Here is a 17,485-nt window from a genome sequence, read left to right on the forward strand (position 1 = left end):
GGAAATTTCACTGGAATCATTTTCCAGATCCTAGTTTCCCTAAGACTGATCCCCTTGGGGGTGCATTCTAGGTGTCAGGCTGGCTCCCTCCCCACAACCCCCCTTTTGAGGAGGCCCCCAGGGGACCTCTCTCTCGCATGCTGCATCTTGCTAGGTGGAGACCCACCGGTTCGCCAAGTAAAGGGTGAGCTTGAAATATTGGTGTCCGAGTCTCTAGTACATAATGGAGACTGATTTCAAGTAGAAGGAGGTAAAAGATGAGGATTATAGCTTCAAGTTAAAGTAAATTATATTAGGTATTTTCTTTTTTTATTTAATTTATTTTTTAAATAGTTTATTGTCAAGTTGGTTTCCATGTAACACCAGTGTTCATCGCCACAAGTGCCCTCCTCCATGCCCATCACCCTCCCCTCCCCCCTGACACCTATCAGTCCTCAGTTTGTTCTCCACATTCAAGAGTCTCTCATGGTTTGCCTCTCTCCCTTTCCCCCACCATTTCCCCCCTTCTTCTCCCCCATGGTCCTCCGTTAAGTTCTTCCTAATCCTCCCATACATGCAAACATATGCTATTTGTCCTTCTCTGCCTGACTTATTTCGCTCAGCATAACACCCTCAAGTTCTATCTATGTTGCTACACATGGCCAGATTTCATTCTTTCTCATTGCCATTGTACTAATATGCATTTTTAATTTGAGTACATGTCTGGTTATTTCAGCTTTTCTGTATATTTAGTGGCCTGATTAATAACTTCTTTTCTGTTTGCTGGTAAATTCCACAAAATTTTCCTTCCAGCAATAAGCAATATCCATCCAAAATACAAAAACTAATCTTTAAGAAAAGATGAGTTCCTTTTTTTATGCTTGATGATTCTTTAAAAGCTGTATATTATGGTTATTTTATTTTACCCAATTATTTACTAATATAAATTGTAATAATAAATCAATCTATAATATTGATTAACATGTAGCTCTTATGGTGACAGGAAATTTTAACTCTTTCAATGTTGAATTAATAATAAATATAACAAATCCTCAATCTAGGAAATTTTAATATGTAATATTTTGACTTATGTATATGTTTTATAACCAAGGATTATGGTATGGTGACCAATATAAGATTTCCAGGCTTAAAAGCTTATCGTTTTGTTGTGTGGGTCACATAGATGGAAATGTGAGTGCAAGGAGGCATCATAAATGATGGAAAGTTTACAGCTGTTAAAAAGATCTTGTTCATGTGGCTTTTCAATAGATGAAAGTGGGTAGTCAATACATTTAATCCAGTGATTTGACACTTTTAAAAGTCAATGTGCCCGAAGTTACAAATTTCTTAATAACTTAAACTTGAGATTCAAATTTTGTGTGTGATTTTTTTAAATGTCTGAGGAGAAGAGGGGCACCTGGGTGGCTCAGTCGATTAGGCATCCGACTTCAGCTCAAGTCATGAGTTCGTGGTTCATGAGTTCAGAGCCCTGCTCAGGGTTTGTGCTGACAGCTCAGGGCCTGGAGCCTGCTTGGTATTCTCTCTCTCTCTCTCTCTCTCTCTCTTTCTCTCTCTCTGTCTCTCCCCTCTCCTACTCATTTTGCCTCTCTCTCCTCTCAGAAATAAATGTTTAAAAACAATTTTTAAATAAATAAATAATGTCTGAGGAGGATACATAGTTTTCCCAAAAATGTTAGGAGATCACAGAACAAAGCATTTTGTAGCTCTCTTCCCTTCACGGCGGCAGATGAACCCAGAAATGGAAGGCGTGGAGGGGAAGCCAGCCCCCTTCACGGTTTTGTCTGCAGGTGGGGTTGTGCCCCTCCTCACTTGTGGGCTTCCTCTGTCATGTTGTCGGTGTCTTGACCGGCTCCCCAAGGGAATGTGAAGCAGATGGACCCTGAGCAGGAGCACTTGACCCTCCAGCGCACTTGCGCAGATGCGCTCGGGCGCTACCAGGGACCGAACTTGTGTACCCCACTGGGGTGTGCCGTGCATTCATTCTGCACTGGTCACAACACGACAACAGAGACCAGTGGTGCGGGCAGGNTAGTGGTTGCAGGAGGCACCTGATCAGACCCCCTGGAATGCTACCATTTTGGTAAAGCTGCCATTTAGGTGAAAAGGCCTGGTGTTAAAAATGCCTGAGGGACCCTGTGGGAGTCCTTGGTTATCCTCTCAGCCTAAGACTCAGAGAACCGGATGCAGACTTCTCTGCCCTCACGCTCCCCCTGTTGGTGGTGATGGCTCGCCTCTCTCCCGACCTCATCCACCATCCAGAGCTGCCTGCTCTGTCCCTTTCATCCTCCTCTCTGTCGTTCCTCAGACTCTTGCCACTTGGTTAAGATGTATGCCAGCAAACGCAGTTTGGGCAGAAAGTTCACTGGGTTCTCTGGGTCTAAGTAAGAGCCAGTCCCTTTAGATGTCAGTTTTCCAGCAGCTCCAGAAGTTGTTCTGTGTGGCATGTGGGTTCTCACAGGGACAGCTGTGTTGTGGCTCCCTGGTNTGCGCAGGCCTGAGAGAAACGGGACAAGTGGGAGGGATGGTCTGAGATGCTCCATTGACAATGGCAGACACGTGGAAACAAAGGGAGGTCTCAGGTGGCCAAGGTGGTGTGGTCCCAAGCTCTGAAGGCCAATAAGAGGGCATAAGGGGGTCAAGTGGCAGCTTCAGTTATAAGAACCTTTCAGTCTGTTCCTTTTTTTAAAATGTTTATTTATTTATTTTGAGAGAGAGAGCCTGTGCAGGGGACGGGCAGAGAGAGAGAATCCCAAGCAGACTTCACGCTGTCAGCACAGAGCCCACCATGGGGCTCAATTTCACAAACCGCAAGATCATGACCCTCCCCTCAACCTACTGAGCCACGCAGATGCCCCTCAGTCTGTTCTTTTCTTTCTTTTTATTTTTTTATGTTTATTTATTATTGAGACAGAAACAGAGCATGAGTGCAGGAGGGGCAGAGAGAGAGGGAGACACAGAATTCCAAGCAGGCTCCAGTCTCTGAGCTGTCAGCATACAGTCCGATGCGGGGCTCAAACCCATGAACTGTGAGATCATGATGTGAGCCGAAGTCAGATGCTTAACCGACTGAGCCACCCAAGGGCCCGTAGTGGTTCTTTTCTTAATGAAAGCTCATGTCACCCCTCGGATGAAAGGGCATCACCGCAGTCCTCAAGGTGGGGTGTGCGGTCCTGGAGGTCAAAACTATTTCCATGATGACATTAAGACTTTTTAAAATGTTTATTTTCTCATAAGTGTATAGGGGAGGAAGAAGTTTTCCTCAACCCCCATCAGGTCCCTGGCTGGGTCTGAAAATTAAACTGACAAAGACAGATGAGCGGGAGAAAAGTGCATACATTATACTGAATTGTTACATGTACATGGGAGCCTTCATAAGGGAATGAAGACCCCACGGAGTAGCCAGAGCAGGCAGCTTTTATAGTTTTTAGACAAAGAAACAATAGATTTGTGAAGAACTGACAAAACAAAGAATTTTGGGCTAGGGCTGGGAATGGGGAAAGAGTAACCGGAAAGGGAAGAGTGAGTTTAACAAGGTTTGTTTGTGGATTCCTCTGGTGCCGTCTCAGGGCTGGTGGGAGACTGTCTTCCGCGAAGGAGAACGTATGTCCCGCCTTTAGGCAGAGAAAGGAGAGCTTTTCCTGCATTTACTGCTCCTAATTGTCTTCAGCTCAAAACAACTCTTATGTCAAAGAGGCACCTCTTGGGGTGATATATTCTGGTTTCTTTCAAGTGTATCACGGAATTCTTCTAGGGAGATGACATCTTCACTCCGATGACAAATAGAATGCGTGCTTCTAAATTCTTGTGTTTTAAAGATTTCCCAGTTTCAATTTCTACTAAAGTAAACATCAGTAAATAGAATCCAATGGATATAACAAAAGCTTTAGGGGTTTTCAGTACTTTTTAAGAGTACTGAAGGGTTCCTGAGACCAGAAAGTTTGAGAATTGCTGCCTTAGATCTTGTATTTCTGCACTTGTTCTGTAGATCTGGAGAAAGAGGCCCCTAAGAGAGGAGACTCATTCCTTGAGATCACACTGAGCTTGAATCAGAGTTGGGAAGAAAACTCGGGTCACACCACGCCACCCAGGTCACTTTGCCGATTCAACACTGGCCACGGCACTGAAGCCCACATGCTCCCTCACTTCCCTCCAGGTATGTGGGGTGGGGGGTTACCCACTTCCTTTCCCTCCTGCCTCCCTCTCTGTTACCCCTGGGGAGGAGGGGGTCTCCTAGTGTGAGAATGCAGCAAAACAGTGCTACAGGAGGCCATTCATGTAAGCCAGATTGGCAAAGCAGGGTCTGCTGTGCTTCCCTCTGAAGGATGTTAGCTTTCTCAGATGGAGCCAGGAGTAAGTAGATCATTCTGGGACAATAAGAGTGCAGCCGCAGAGCAAGGCAGATTGGTCTGCAGCGGACTCAGTTTTGACCGAAAGGTGACCAGACAGGAACAGTCAAGATCTACTTTGCGTCATCTCTTGGGTTCCGGCTGTGACCCTAATCTGCTCTGACGAAGGGTACTGTCTTTCTGTTGATGGACTGCTCCCATCATCTGTTGAGACACTGTGAAACATAACAGGGGGGACACGTGTAAAAGGAGCCTTAGAATTATCTAGTGCATCTGCTCATTCCTTCAGTGGCGTTTGTTGAGTACCTGCTGTGTGCATCACACAGGTCTGGGTGCTGGGGATACAACGTGATGAGACAGACACGGGTCCTTCTGTCTTGGAGACTGCCTCTTAGCAGGACGTCCACTCCCTCCTTCTCAGGTGCCTGAGACTCGGAGAGGTGAAGTGACTTGTCCAAAGTCATACAGTCAGGTGAGAAGAGAATTTGCAGAGTATGTACCCTGTACCTGATCCCTTGGGGAGTAGAGCAGAAAGAGACAACCCCATCTGTGCCATGAACGGACTTGTTAAGGAGATGAGACTTATGCCCAAGATAGTATTATAAGGATTTATACAGCACAGGCTAGGTGAGTAGAAAGTAATTATTTAATGGCTTTAGTTACTTAAGGGCAATTTTTGTGCAAAAAAAAATTATGAGGGTTGTTTTTGTGTTTGTTATTTGTTTCTTTAAAGTTCGGTTTATTAAGCTACATATTTGAAACTCAAGTTCTTGGTTTTAAATTCTGCATATAAATAGATTAAGATTTGTAAATCTAGATTTGAAAAATCATTTATGAAGGCCTTAGATTAATATTTGTATCATTTACAAATTCAGTTCAACCAGTTTAAATATTTTAGACTGTGTGTACAAATTTAATACACTTGATTTCCTTTTTAAGTAACTGAATTGCCTGATTTAACGAAACATCCTGAGTACTTGAATAAGCTCTTGAGGAATTAACAGGTCCCAATCTTGTTAAGTGTGGTGAAGCTTAAGTTTTCTTAGAAGTTTCAATGCTATATAAACTTAGTGAGATTTCTGCTTAAAGTCAAAAGCCTAAGTTAGCTATCCAACTGACATTCAGGATGAAATTTCAACACGGATCTGTTTTTAACTCAAATAGGCCAAATTATCCTAAATTTTTCACATACCTAAAATACCAAATGTGCACAGATTCCCCAGGCAAAATTTTAATGCCAGAGTTTTGATACTCTTCAACACTTCTATACTCAATTTTAGCTCTTTCTTAAGTAAAAGCTAGCAGGGGACAATTCAGATCATCCTTGCCATATTCTGGGAGTTTAGGGGGTTGCTTTCTCAGCTTGCTGGAGGTTGCACAGCAAGCGGAGATTGGGGTCTAGATACTGACTCAATCCTCATCTGTTGCCCCGATTATCAAGAACACTCGTGCCGTGTCCCCAGGCCTGGCTTTTACTTTCATGGTGGACCATGAATGATCCTGCTGCTCAAAGAAACTTCCAACTTCCCTTCAGACTGGTCATTGATTGTATTTTACTTTTCTTTGGATCTTGAGATGTGTAAAAGCATTTTATGTCAATATAAAACAGCCTTGAATTAAGAGACTCCAGTGTCATCTGATCACCCTTATTTTTAGAACCTCACAGCCTTAGGAGTAGTAAGATGTCGATGTGTGTTCTGCTGTGGGTTGTGAGTCCCTTCCATCTGTGGCATATGGACAGTCCTACCCCTACTTTAAAGTCATATTTTAAGGGGTACCTGAGTGGCTCAGTCAGTTAAGTGTCTACTTTGGCTTAGTCATGATCTCACAGTTTGTGAGTTCGAGCCCCTCTGAGCCCTGTACTGACAGGTCAGAGCCTGGAGCCTCCATTGGATTTGGTGTCTCCCTCTTTCTGTTCCTCCCCTGCACACCCCCTCTTTCTCTCTCAAAAATAAATAAACATTAAAAAAACTTTTTTAAATCACATTTTAAGATGAGGTCCTGGTCTGCAAGGAGTGTACGATTTGGCATTCTTTTCTCTGTCTCAAGCTCCTTAAAGAGTTATAATTTCTTCAAATATACCTCTTGAAATCTCTCCTGCACCTGCCACAGGATGCCCACTCTATCTGCAAGGAGTGTCACAATTATTTGAGGAATCAAATAGGAAAATTATGTGAAAATGTAGAGTCGAGTGGAAAGTTGATGTAGAGCTGATTTAGTAGAGACATAGACTGAAGGTTAATCTTTGAAGAAGTTGAGAAGCACAGAGGGTGTAAACTGATAGGAAGGTAAGATCTAAGGAGGCATCGTGGAGGCTGATGGGAATGAGCGAGTTCAGAGAAATACGATAATAAGGAGCACTTACCATAGCCAGCCTCTATCTTAAATGCTGTATATGTATTGACTAACTCATTTCCTTCCCCAGGCATCCCTAGAATACAGATGGCATCATATTACCATTTTCCAGAATGAGGAAACAAAGGTACTAAAGAGCTTAAGTCATGTTTTCTTATACTGTGTTCATGATGATTTAAGATCTTTCAGCACAAACTTCAGTGTGACCTTTGAAGATGTAGCAGTGTCCCCAAAACCTGCTGTCAGAGTTTTGTTCTGTCTGCCTCGAAGCTATTCTTTGACACAAGGTGCTTGTTGGAGTGTTTGAGGATGGAGCAGGGCCAAGCCAAGCTTATGAAAACAGATGGAAGGGAACAGCTCTGTGCCTGCTTGGCAATAAGTGCTGCGTGTTGAGCAGAATTTGATCTCAGACTTGCTGCCACGGTAACAGACGCGTGTTAGTGAGCTGGTGGAGGACTGCTTTACCTCTGACCCCCAGAGGTTGCTATTGTCCCCCAGAAACCCTGACAATTGCCTAACTACCTCAGAGCTGAGGGCAGCTTGAAACTGCCAGGTCACAAGTGCTCAAATAAAAGATGCCAGTGTGACAGTTATCTTTGATTTATTATTTATTTACTAAATAAAAGGTATTAGCATGACACACTGCCACTCTGTAAGAGGAGGTGACTGTAGGCCAGCAGGGTACTAGCAAAGGGGCAGGGCTTTTAGGCAAAGGGCAGAACTAGAGACAGTCGTTGTTTTAAGAGGAAAGACTCCTTCGAGTCAGGGAAGGAGATGATGGTGTGAAGGCCTACAATTAGGTGTCTCTAATTGTAGGGGGGCGGGGAGGAGAAGCTTCTGCCTGGTGGGCCACATTTCCTTGGTGCAGTTGAAATCCGCAACTTGGGTTGAAGTAAAGGGGATGGGATTGGTAGAGGGCGTAAGTTTAGTGGCGACCGGACAAAGTCCCTTTCGTTTGCCCCATTTACAGTTGTATGTGAAGCAGGCCTGTCCCGGACCAGGAGGGTAGAAATCTGAGCATGGCCCTAGGGTCTAGGCAGAGCCTTTGTCCCAACTCCTGGTACCTACTAAGACGTCCAGGTCATTCAACGGGAGGCCAAGGATCCCTGCCTGTGCTTCTAATGATCAGCGAGAAGAGGGACAAGCACAGGCCAAGGGACCAAGTAGCCAGAGACCCTTGCTCAGCAGGGCTCTGCTAGTCTGGAAGGGGAAGACGATGCAACATTTTCCTGTCCCTTTTCAAAGTGCATGGGAGTTCTGGATGCTCGTCTTGAATTTTAAGTCTCCCTGAGGTCAAAGAGGAGGACAGCCAGTTCTGGAGGAGATGAAATGGCTTTGCCTGTTGTTTCTCTGCAAGAGCTGATGAATAATTCAAGGCAATGGTGAGGAAGGGGGCTCCGTAGGACAGGCCAGCCTGGAGCGGGTTCATCCTGGTGGGTTGCCATGGGACTGAGCTCTGTCTCCATCGTGTCCGCTCCCCAGCATCCCTGGCACTGAGCCCATGGAACTGTGCTCTTTTTCAGCCAAGGCCATGAATGTCTGCTGCAGAAAGGCCTTGGAGGAACTTCACACTCATGCAGAGACAAGCAGGCGGGAAGAGGCCAGCTGCCTTCCTCTCAAGCATTTGCTTTGTACTACGAGGACACACGAGGGGCACTGCCAAGGGATGGGGCGAAGTACAAAGTGGATTGGCTGGCTGGGGAGTCCCACAGGCCTGCTGGACCTTGCTCCTGCCTGTCCATATGTGGCCACGGGGCTTCTTTCTCTACTCAGACCGACAAAATGCACGTTATGAAGAGCCCTTCCCCCAGGGACTCACCTTTGATCTAGATTTGCCATTTCCCATTTATTTTTTTTATTATATTTTTTCTTACAAAGCTCATTTTCTTTCTTTATTTTTTTATTTATTTTATTCATTTTTTTAAAATTTTAATTTTAATTTTTTACAAATAGTTTATTGTCAGGTTGGTTTCCGTATAACACCCAGTGCTCATCCCCACAAGTGCCCTCCTCCATGCCCATCTCCCCCCTTCCCCTCCCCTCCACACCCATCGGTCCTCAGTTTGTTCTCAGCATTCAAGAGTCTCTCATGGTTTGCCTCTCTCCCTCTCCCCCACTATTTACTCCCTTCTTCTCCCCCTTGGAAAGGAGAAGATGTCAGGGGCACCTGGGTGGCTCTGTCGGTTGGGCATCCGACTTCAGCTCAGGTCATGATTTCACGGTCCGTGAGTTTGAGCCTCGCGTTGGGCTCTGTGCTAACAGCTCAGAGCCTGGAGCCTCTGCTTTGGATTTTGTGTCTCCCTCTTTCTTTGCCCCTCCTCCACTTGCAGTCTCTTTCTCTCTCTCTCAAAAAATAAATAAGCATTAAAAAAATAAAATAAAATAAAGGAGTAGATGTCAAGAGCCCCCCAATGCAGCAGAGCCCCACCTTCAGCTAGAACTAAATTTGCACACGGGTAAATCAGAGAGTTCATAGTCGAATTGTCTGGATTTTGCCTTCAGATTCGGCCATCAGTGTACTGTTATTGTATCCTGTAAACTAAAGATAACTTTGATGCACTTTAAATGCACAAAACACCACACTGCTTGTCTTGGAAGAGTGGCCGTGCAAAGGTCCTGGTGACAATGCCTGATTACCCAATGCAAGAGCCAGCTCTGGCTTTCCTCACCACGTGGAAGACTTGCCTAGGCAGCCACCCGTGAAGGAAGAGAAAAGGATGTCCGTGCCACATAATGGGATTTCCGAGTATCATGTTTTCTTTATGCAGGTATTCTGCTTATAAAAGTGTGTTTAGTGACTCAGTCATAAATGAATTTGAGAAATATTGGCAATCCAATCAAGGTCTTGTATGGGACAAGGGAGTGGATGTTGGTCTCAAGAAACCCCTCATTAATCTTCAGCAATGTCCCTCAAAATACAGAGGAGGGAAACAGCTGTGTGGGTGCAAATCCTCCTCTAGGACTCGACCTCTTGGCTTACAGGCACTCCCTGCAGTCAGTGTGGTCTGATAACTTTTTGGTCCCCCGAGAAAAATTAGGCATCTTCATTCGAACAGATGTCCTCACTGTTTTGAAAAGTAGTGCTCCCCTCTCCAAATAAAAAACATGGGCCTGAGAGTAAAGGAATGGTGTCATGGTAAAGGAAGGAGTGTGTGTGTATACTGGCAAGCAGGGGAGGGTCCCTGGGGGAGTCACTATCAATACAGAGCCACCAGAATCTGCTCATTCATTTAGCAAGCACAGATCAAGTGCCGCAGAATAGCTTGGGTTAGGAATTAGATGAATTGAGACAATGATAACAATGATAATAGAACACTTTCTATGACTAAACTCTATTCCAAGCAGCTATGGTCTGAATATTTGTGTCTCCCCCCGCCCCTACCAAATTCATGTATTGAAATCAAACCCCTAAGGAGGTGGTATTAGGAAGTGGGGCCATTGGGAGATGATTAGGTTGCTAGAACAGAGCCCTTATAAATGGGATTAAGCCTATAAAAGACCTCAGAGAGTTCCTTTGTCCCTTCTGCCATGTATGGGCACAGTGAGAAGACAGCCATCCGTGGGAAAACTGACTCTCACCAGACACAGAATCTGCCAGTGCCACGATCTTGGGCTTCCCAGCAGCCAGAACTGTGAGAAATCCATTTCTGCTCTTCTTAAGCCTCCCAGGTTATATTTTTTATTATAACAGGGGAGCAAACTAAGACACAAGCCCTCCTATGTTTTGGAAAATGTGTAATTTGGTGAAGAGGAACACTGTATACCCAGTTAACCATAAAACACATGAAAATGTAATCAATGTAGAAAGAAAGAGAGAAAGAGAGAGAGAGAAAGAGAGAGAAAGAGGAAGGAAGGAAGGAAGGAAGGAAGGAAGGAAGAAAAGGAAGAAAGGAAGAAAGGAAGAAAGGAAGAAAGAAAGAAAGAAAGAAAGAAAGAAAGAAAGAAAGAAAGAAAGACAGACAGACAGACTATAGAACTGCCCAGGAAGGAGATCTAATTTCTGAACTTGGAGGTGAGAGATGGGAAAGGCTTCCTGGAGAAAAGCATTCCTTTTCCTTTCTTGGTCCCATTTGTGAGCCAAAAGACAAGCTGTATTATGTCTAATAAACCTAAGAATAGTTCTAGAGATTTAACTGCCCTGGTGTTTGGAATGAAATTAGATTAAACAAAGAACCAATGTTGGCATCTTCTGATTTGTCAGAACTTCTTGTCCACAGCATCTTTTAAGGAACCCACATGTGCTCCGTTGCCTTCTGCTTCTGAGGAGACCTGCTCTTCCTTGAGTTTCAGCCTTCTTCTAGTGATATAATCTTTCTGAAATTACCTTACTCAAGATTACGGATTTTATGGTTCGTTTAAGTAGGAGCGTAGAAAAAAAGAGTTTTCTTTCTTTCCTCTGAAATAAACAATTTTAGACAATACTATTGACTAAATAGGTATTTGTGATGTTACCGTTAGGAATAATCATCACTTAGTATATTCTTTCTGTGGGAAACCCAGCTAATTTGTGATGAAAAGGAGCAAAAGGAAGATTATTGCATAAGTATAGAAGTTACTTCAAAAAAGATTATTAACTATCTTTTTCTTTGAGACATTGTTGGGGCAGGGGAGGTAAAGATGAGTTCTGGTCCTGAACATCACACACACACACACACACACACACACACACACACACACACACAATGAGGCAGCCTCAAGAGAGAAGGAAGTGCCCCTAGGGGACTTCACTTTCATTTCACAGCACACCTTCCTGTGCTGATGCCCTGAGCCGCTTTATGAGCTGGTAATCTGCATAAAAGAGACTGGGCATTCGTTTTGAGTAGTTTGTGTCTTATCCAGAGATTCTAGCCAGGTTAGGTAAAGTGATGGGCGAGGGCCAGGATTTTAGAACTTGTACTCTACTGCCTGTCGGTGAGCTGACCATGATGACAGTTGGCTCTAGGCCTTCGCAGATGCATTTCCCAAGGATTTTCAGCTTAATGAGTCCAGAGAGCCTCCCGCAGGGGCAAGGAAGTCAGATTATCAGGAAATAGGGGGATCTAAGGGTTTAAGTGAATGATGGGACACCAGGAGTGAAGATCAGCCTGGGTTCTCATAAACACTTCTGTTTCCAGGATGTGCAGGGCAAGGGGGTGGCTTCAAGCATGTGTGACTTCAGGGAAGACGGAGGTGATTTTCCAAGTGCACACTTGGTCCCTGGCCCCTGTGTTTGCACATACACCCAGGAATGTTGTTCGAACCCACAAAAGCCACCCCTTTGCAGTGGACATCCATCATAACATCTAACTGCTCAGCACTTCCCCAAGACCCCATGTGGGTTTGAAAATTTCCTGATTTATGATTCTACTTCCCCAGGAAGGAGCCAGAAATCATTCCCCAAATTCCTTTGCAGCTGGACAGAAGCATAGGCCTGGCCTCCTTAGATGCACCCATGTAAGACTTTGATTAGAAGGGAGAGTTTGCAGAGCCCAGAGTACTAAGTAGAAGACTTTCAGTTAGGGTGGTAGAGAGATACCTTGTCTACAGAGGCAGAGGTGATGATGGTCCCAGGTACAAGTTCCTGAGACTGTAATAGAATCTCTCCTGGAACAGTAAAGAGTGTCGTTCTCAGCTGAGTAGCTGCCAAGCCTAATTATGTAGCCTTCCCAGGTAGCTCATGCAATAAGCAGTGCAGTCCAGTGACTGCAGTTGAGGTAGCCACGGTGAGTTCTGTCTGTAACCAAGCATCTGCCTAATCTTCTTTGTACATATAGGCATACCAAAAACTTAGCAGAAAAACGAATATTTTAATGTAACATTTTAGTAAGCATTAAGGTATTCCAGCCTTGCCAAAAAAAGTATGCATGTGCTTATCCTTACTTTAAAGTCAAAGAAACAGACTTTTCAGAAAAGTCTAATGATGCACTCAAGTGATATAGTATACCCAGATTAAAACTAGAACCAGGCTTTCTGACTCCTAGTGCAGGGTTTTCTCCACAAAGTCCTGCCTCAGCATGTAAAGAGACTTGGATCTCATTCCTGATTGAAATTCAACTAGAAATTCTCAAAAAGACAACAATCCTTCTCAGGAGCTGTTGGCTTAGGATACTCACATGACAGCGAGCACGGCTGGGACCAAGGTGAAGAAGGACACAATTTAATGGACACTAAAAAAGGCAGTGATCCAGATAACATGTTCATACAATATTTTTAAAATAAAAGTTAATGGAAAAAAAGCCATGGTGAGCAAATATCAACATTTTAAATACAAATAGGATCAGGCTGAATGATTATTCTCTTCGTCTCAAGCTTTGATAGAGTTACTGCTCCTGTCTTTAGGGAACTTATACACCTTATTTTAAAATAAGTTAATGATCCAGATTAAGCCACCTAATTGCCTTCTCAGATATTCCAAGTCTGAACCTTTCCCTTCCAGTATATGAATTGTCTCCAGCAGAATACATAGCAGCATCTCTCTGTGAGCATTCCTGAGCCCATACATTTGGATTAGATCAGAATATCTGTGTCCAGACCTGTCTGGATCTTGCAGAAATATTAACTCTGGCTGAATCTCCAAAATAACAGAGTAAAGGAGACAGAATGAAACAAAAGGAGACATAAGATTATATTTTAATGAATATCTGGGCTCTTGGCCGTCTAGCACCTATACGTAGTTGCCTGGATAAGTCGTAAAGATGATAAGGGCGATTAACATTTATTTCCCCCTGTTCCAGAAACTGTGTAAGACACTTTAAACAGCTGATGGTTCTTGGTCACAATCCCTGTAAGGCAGTAGGAGCTCATGAGGAAAGTGACGTTGAAATCCCTAGTTGGCAAGTGCCAGAGCCACAATACAAGCCCAGGTCTGACAAACTCTCAGGTTCAAGGCTTCCTGTTGTAATCTGTTTCCTTTCAAGAAAGTGGACTTGTTACCTTCCATAAATCAAGGAGTCTTAGAACAGTAGAGCACCCAGATGGGACTTGCCCAACAGGCCAATGGGTGTTATTCTACTGATGGTCTGGGGAAAGCCTCACCTCTCTGATGAGTGGCCTGCACTCTCTGTCCAGTGACCAGGCACCACTGGTCATGTGGTCAAAATCTTCCTCATCCCAAAGGATAGTCTTACAGATTTTTATGCTCATTACATTATGCTAGAAGTTCTGATATGACAAGAACATCTTCAGAAGGCATCCTAACACAGATGGGGAAACTGAGGCTCAGGTAAGTAAAGCGATTGCAATAGTGAAAACTAGGGCTAGAATCCAGTTCTCCTGACTCCCGGGTAGGTAGGACTCCTTCACTGCACCAAATAGCCAGTCAGAGTAAGTCCGCACCCTATGTTTCCAGAAGACGAAGCTTCATCACTGAGGCTGGAACCTCTCCTTAAAAGATTTAGTTTGTAGACCAGCGTTCAAACATAGGTACCTTATGGACTAAATCTAGTTTGCAGGTGTGCTTTTTTTTCTTAGTTTGAAAACTGTTTTTGAAAATTTTGAACTAGCTGATATCATTTTAAAAATCAAATGCAATTTGATTTTAAAACTAGCTGATATCATTTTAAAAATCAAATGGATTTTCACATGCAAATCCAGATTTCTGGCTTCTTTTGAAGAATTCCAAGATCTGGACACATTGGAACCGTTTTGACAGATGACAACTATTGGCCAGGGCTGGTGGCATGTTGGAGCCCACTCAGATGATTCATAAGAACCAAATATAAAGTGTTCAGAAATATTGAAAGTCAATTGTTAAACACTTGATAGCTTGAAACCAGCCATAGTGAGATTATTTACACAACAGATATTGGCCAAAGTACAAATCAGAGCTTTTATTTCTCCTGTCTTGACCTTCCTTCTTTCCTTCTTTCCTTCCTTCCTTCCTTCCTCTCTCCCATCCTCCCTCCCTCCCTTCCTTTTTTCTTTCCTTCCTTCCTTCTTCCCTCCTCCCTCCATCTTTCCTCCTCTCTGCCTCTGTCTCTCTCTTTCTCTCCTCTTGCTCACTTACTCACTTGCTTACTTACTATTTTACTCCTTTTCTTGGAGTCCCAGTTTATCACCATAACACTGGCTGGAACTTAAAGAGGATTCACCCTGTTTAGAAAAGCACAGTACTGCTGGGCCATCTTCACTTGTTTATGTTATCCCCTGGCTGGGGGACACACTAGAATTTTCATGTCCTATAATAGACTATGGATATAAATGGTGATCTTCCTAAAGCAAGCTTGTGCATTGCTGAGTAAGGGAAAAGAGATCGGTTACCACAATCTGGACTTTAAGCTCTTTTAAAACATTTCTTATTCAAGAATAACACAAGTGTGCAAAACTTAAAAGCCCAGCCCAAGGAATTATCATAAAGTGAGCTTCATTCAACAATATCCAATTCAAGAAAGGAAATATTGACAGTATAAGCAGAAGCTCCTCCTTTCCTCCTTACTGCTCCCTTCCTCCTTCCCAAAGGTAACCATTCTCCTGCCTGCTGACACTATACTTTAGTTTTGCCTACTTTTGAACTTTATGTAAATGGGATCTAGAGTGTATCTATATTCTTTAAGTTGAGCTTCTTTGATTCAACCTTCTATTTGTGAGTTCCAGTCATTTTTTGGAATGGATGAATGCCATAGTTCTTTCTATTAATATTCCACATAATTCATTCATTCTACTACTGGGTGGTTTCCAAATTGAGCTACCTTAGCCCAGGTTCCCCCAAAAGCAGAGCCTGAGACAAAGGTTTACCTGTGAAAACTTTATGTGAGAATGTTTTTCCTGAGAGTTGGTATGCAGGCCAGGTAGAGTGAAATGGAAGAGGGAGTTCCCCCATGGATGTGTTTCTAAGTTAACCACTACTATGGTCGGCTGGTACTCAACCCTGTCAGCATCTTCTGAGGAACCCTATGCAATGCATTTCAGAACTGCTCACCAGGGAGAACAGAAGTGGAAACATTTGTCCATTGCCCATTGGCTCCTGTCCCCCATTGGTCAAGGATGATCTCATCAGTATAACTTCTCTTCTTCCAGGTTATGCATGCAGAGTTTTTTAAGGGAATCCCAAGCCAGAGAGGCTGTGTTGCAGGAAGTCAAATGTATGTGGTACAGGTGCTAGACATGGCATTACTGATTTCACCCCTAAGAAGCCAGAGTCTGCATGAAACCACCTGTGACAGCAAAGGTAAGGTCAAGTGGATTTTGAAGTTGTGCAAATGAGATGTCCATGTATTGGCTTTTTTGAATTTGTGAGCATTTTCACACATGTGTCTTCATGCACATGTGTACACATTTCTGTTCATCTATTCACAGGAGTGGAATTGTTGGAACAAAATATATTTACATATTTAAGCTTAAGAAATATTGCCAAAGAGTTTTCTAAAGTGCTCATATTTATTTCCATTCCCACCAGCAATATATGAGAGTTGAAGTTGCTCCAACATTTTGTGTTGTCATATCTCTTTTTAAAATATCATTTAAAAATATATATATAGATATCTCACTTTCTAATAGCTAACGATTATTGCCAGAATGTGTCTCCTTCACTGCTTGGTTCACTTAGCACCACATTTCACATCTGGTTCCTTAAGTGCTATATCCTGGGCTGCAGATGTACTCACGTAATCTGGGCTATTGTGGTGAGATCAACAACTTTGCACTTGACCTCAGTCGCAATCCAAAGAAAACAAAAGGAAAGGAACAAGACATTTAACATCCCCAAAAGAAGTCACCGTAATTGATTATATTTCATTTATCAGGAAACCATTCCAAGTCTTTGACTAATTTGAGACTCCCTGTTGTGATAGAGAATCTCTTCCTTTATGAGATGGTATAATCCTTGCCAGTATTATCCAGAGGCCTCCTTTTCTCTAGGCTGTCTGTAACATGTACTCTTTAATAGAGAAACAGGAAGGAAGGAGAGACCACCTTTCAAGGCCTGGCCTCAGACTTCTTTTCTCCTTAGCTCCCACTCAAGGTGAACCACCACCTGACTCCTCTGTAGTGCAATGAAACAACCAATGCTCTCATTCTGAAGTGCTCCTTTCACTTCCATTGACCATAATAAAATTTTGGCCTGAGCTTCAGAGGAACCCCTCGTAGGAGAGGCACCAAGTCTTGGAAAACCACACTTAAGTATCTGAGGCTCCTAAGCCACGCTTCCAACAAAAGGAAATTGAGTTACATGAATTATAAGTGAGAAGAGTTTCTACTTAAGAAACTTGCAGAAGCTCCCCCAGTTCTTCCTCCTCTGTGGCCTGCTGTGACCATTCCACTCCCTGATCACTAAGAGCATGGGCTCTTCAGTTCTGCCTCAACCCTTTGTGCTGTCCCAGCCCACCCGGCCTCTGATACAGGCCGTTCCTGGGCACACTGCTGGCCCACCCTGCTATGCCAGGCCATGGAGCTGTGTCTATAGCAGGGTGACTGGGGGACCTAGTGGGTCCTCTTCCCTAGAAAGATACTTCACCCACTCAGGGCAAAGGGCTCTTTCTTTACTATGGCAAAGGGAGGTCAAACTGAGCCCAGCTTTTGCACTGAATAGCCTCCAAGAGGTGTCCTCAGGTATCTCAACACTCTGTCATCTTCTGAGGAAGAAGGCACAAGCTTACGGCATTTTTTTTTTGTGCCTCTTCTCTCTGGAACAGGACAAAGCTGGTTTGCTCTTGAGTACTTCTACATTTCATGACTCTAAAAATGCTGACTCCCCATACCTGTAGGAAGCAGGCAGCAAGCGATAAGGGTGAATGGGGAACCAGGCTTGAGAGCTTTATCTGAAACCGCCCTGCTGGAAGAACAGCCATATTCATTGCTGGACTCACTAT

Source organism: Crocuta crocuta, unplaced genomic scaffold (assembly GCF_008692635.1).
Source record: "Crocuta crocuta isolate KB4526 unplaced genomic scaffold, BGI_CrCroc_1.0 scaffold4, whole genome shotgun sequence".
NCBI lineage: Eukaryota > Metazoa > Chordata > Mammalia > Carnivora > Hyaenidae > Crocuta > Crocuta crocuta.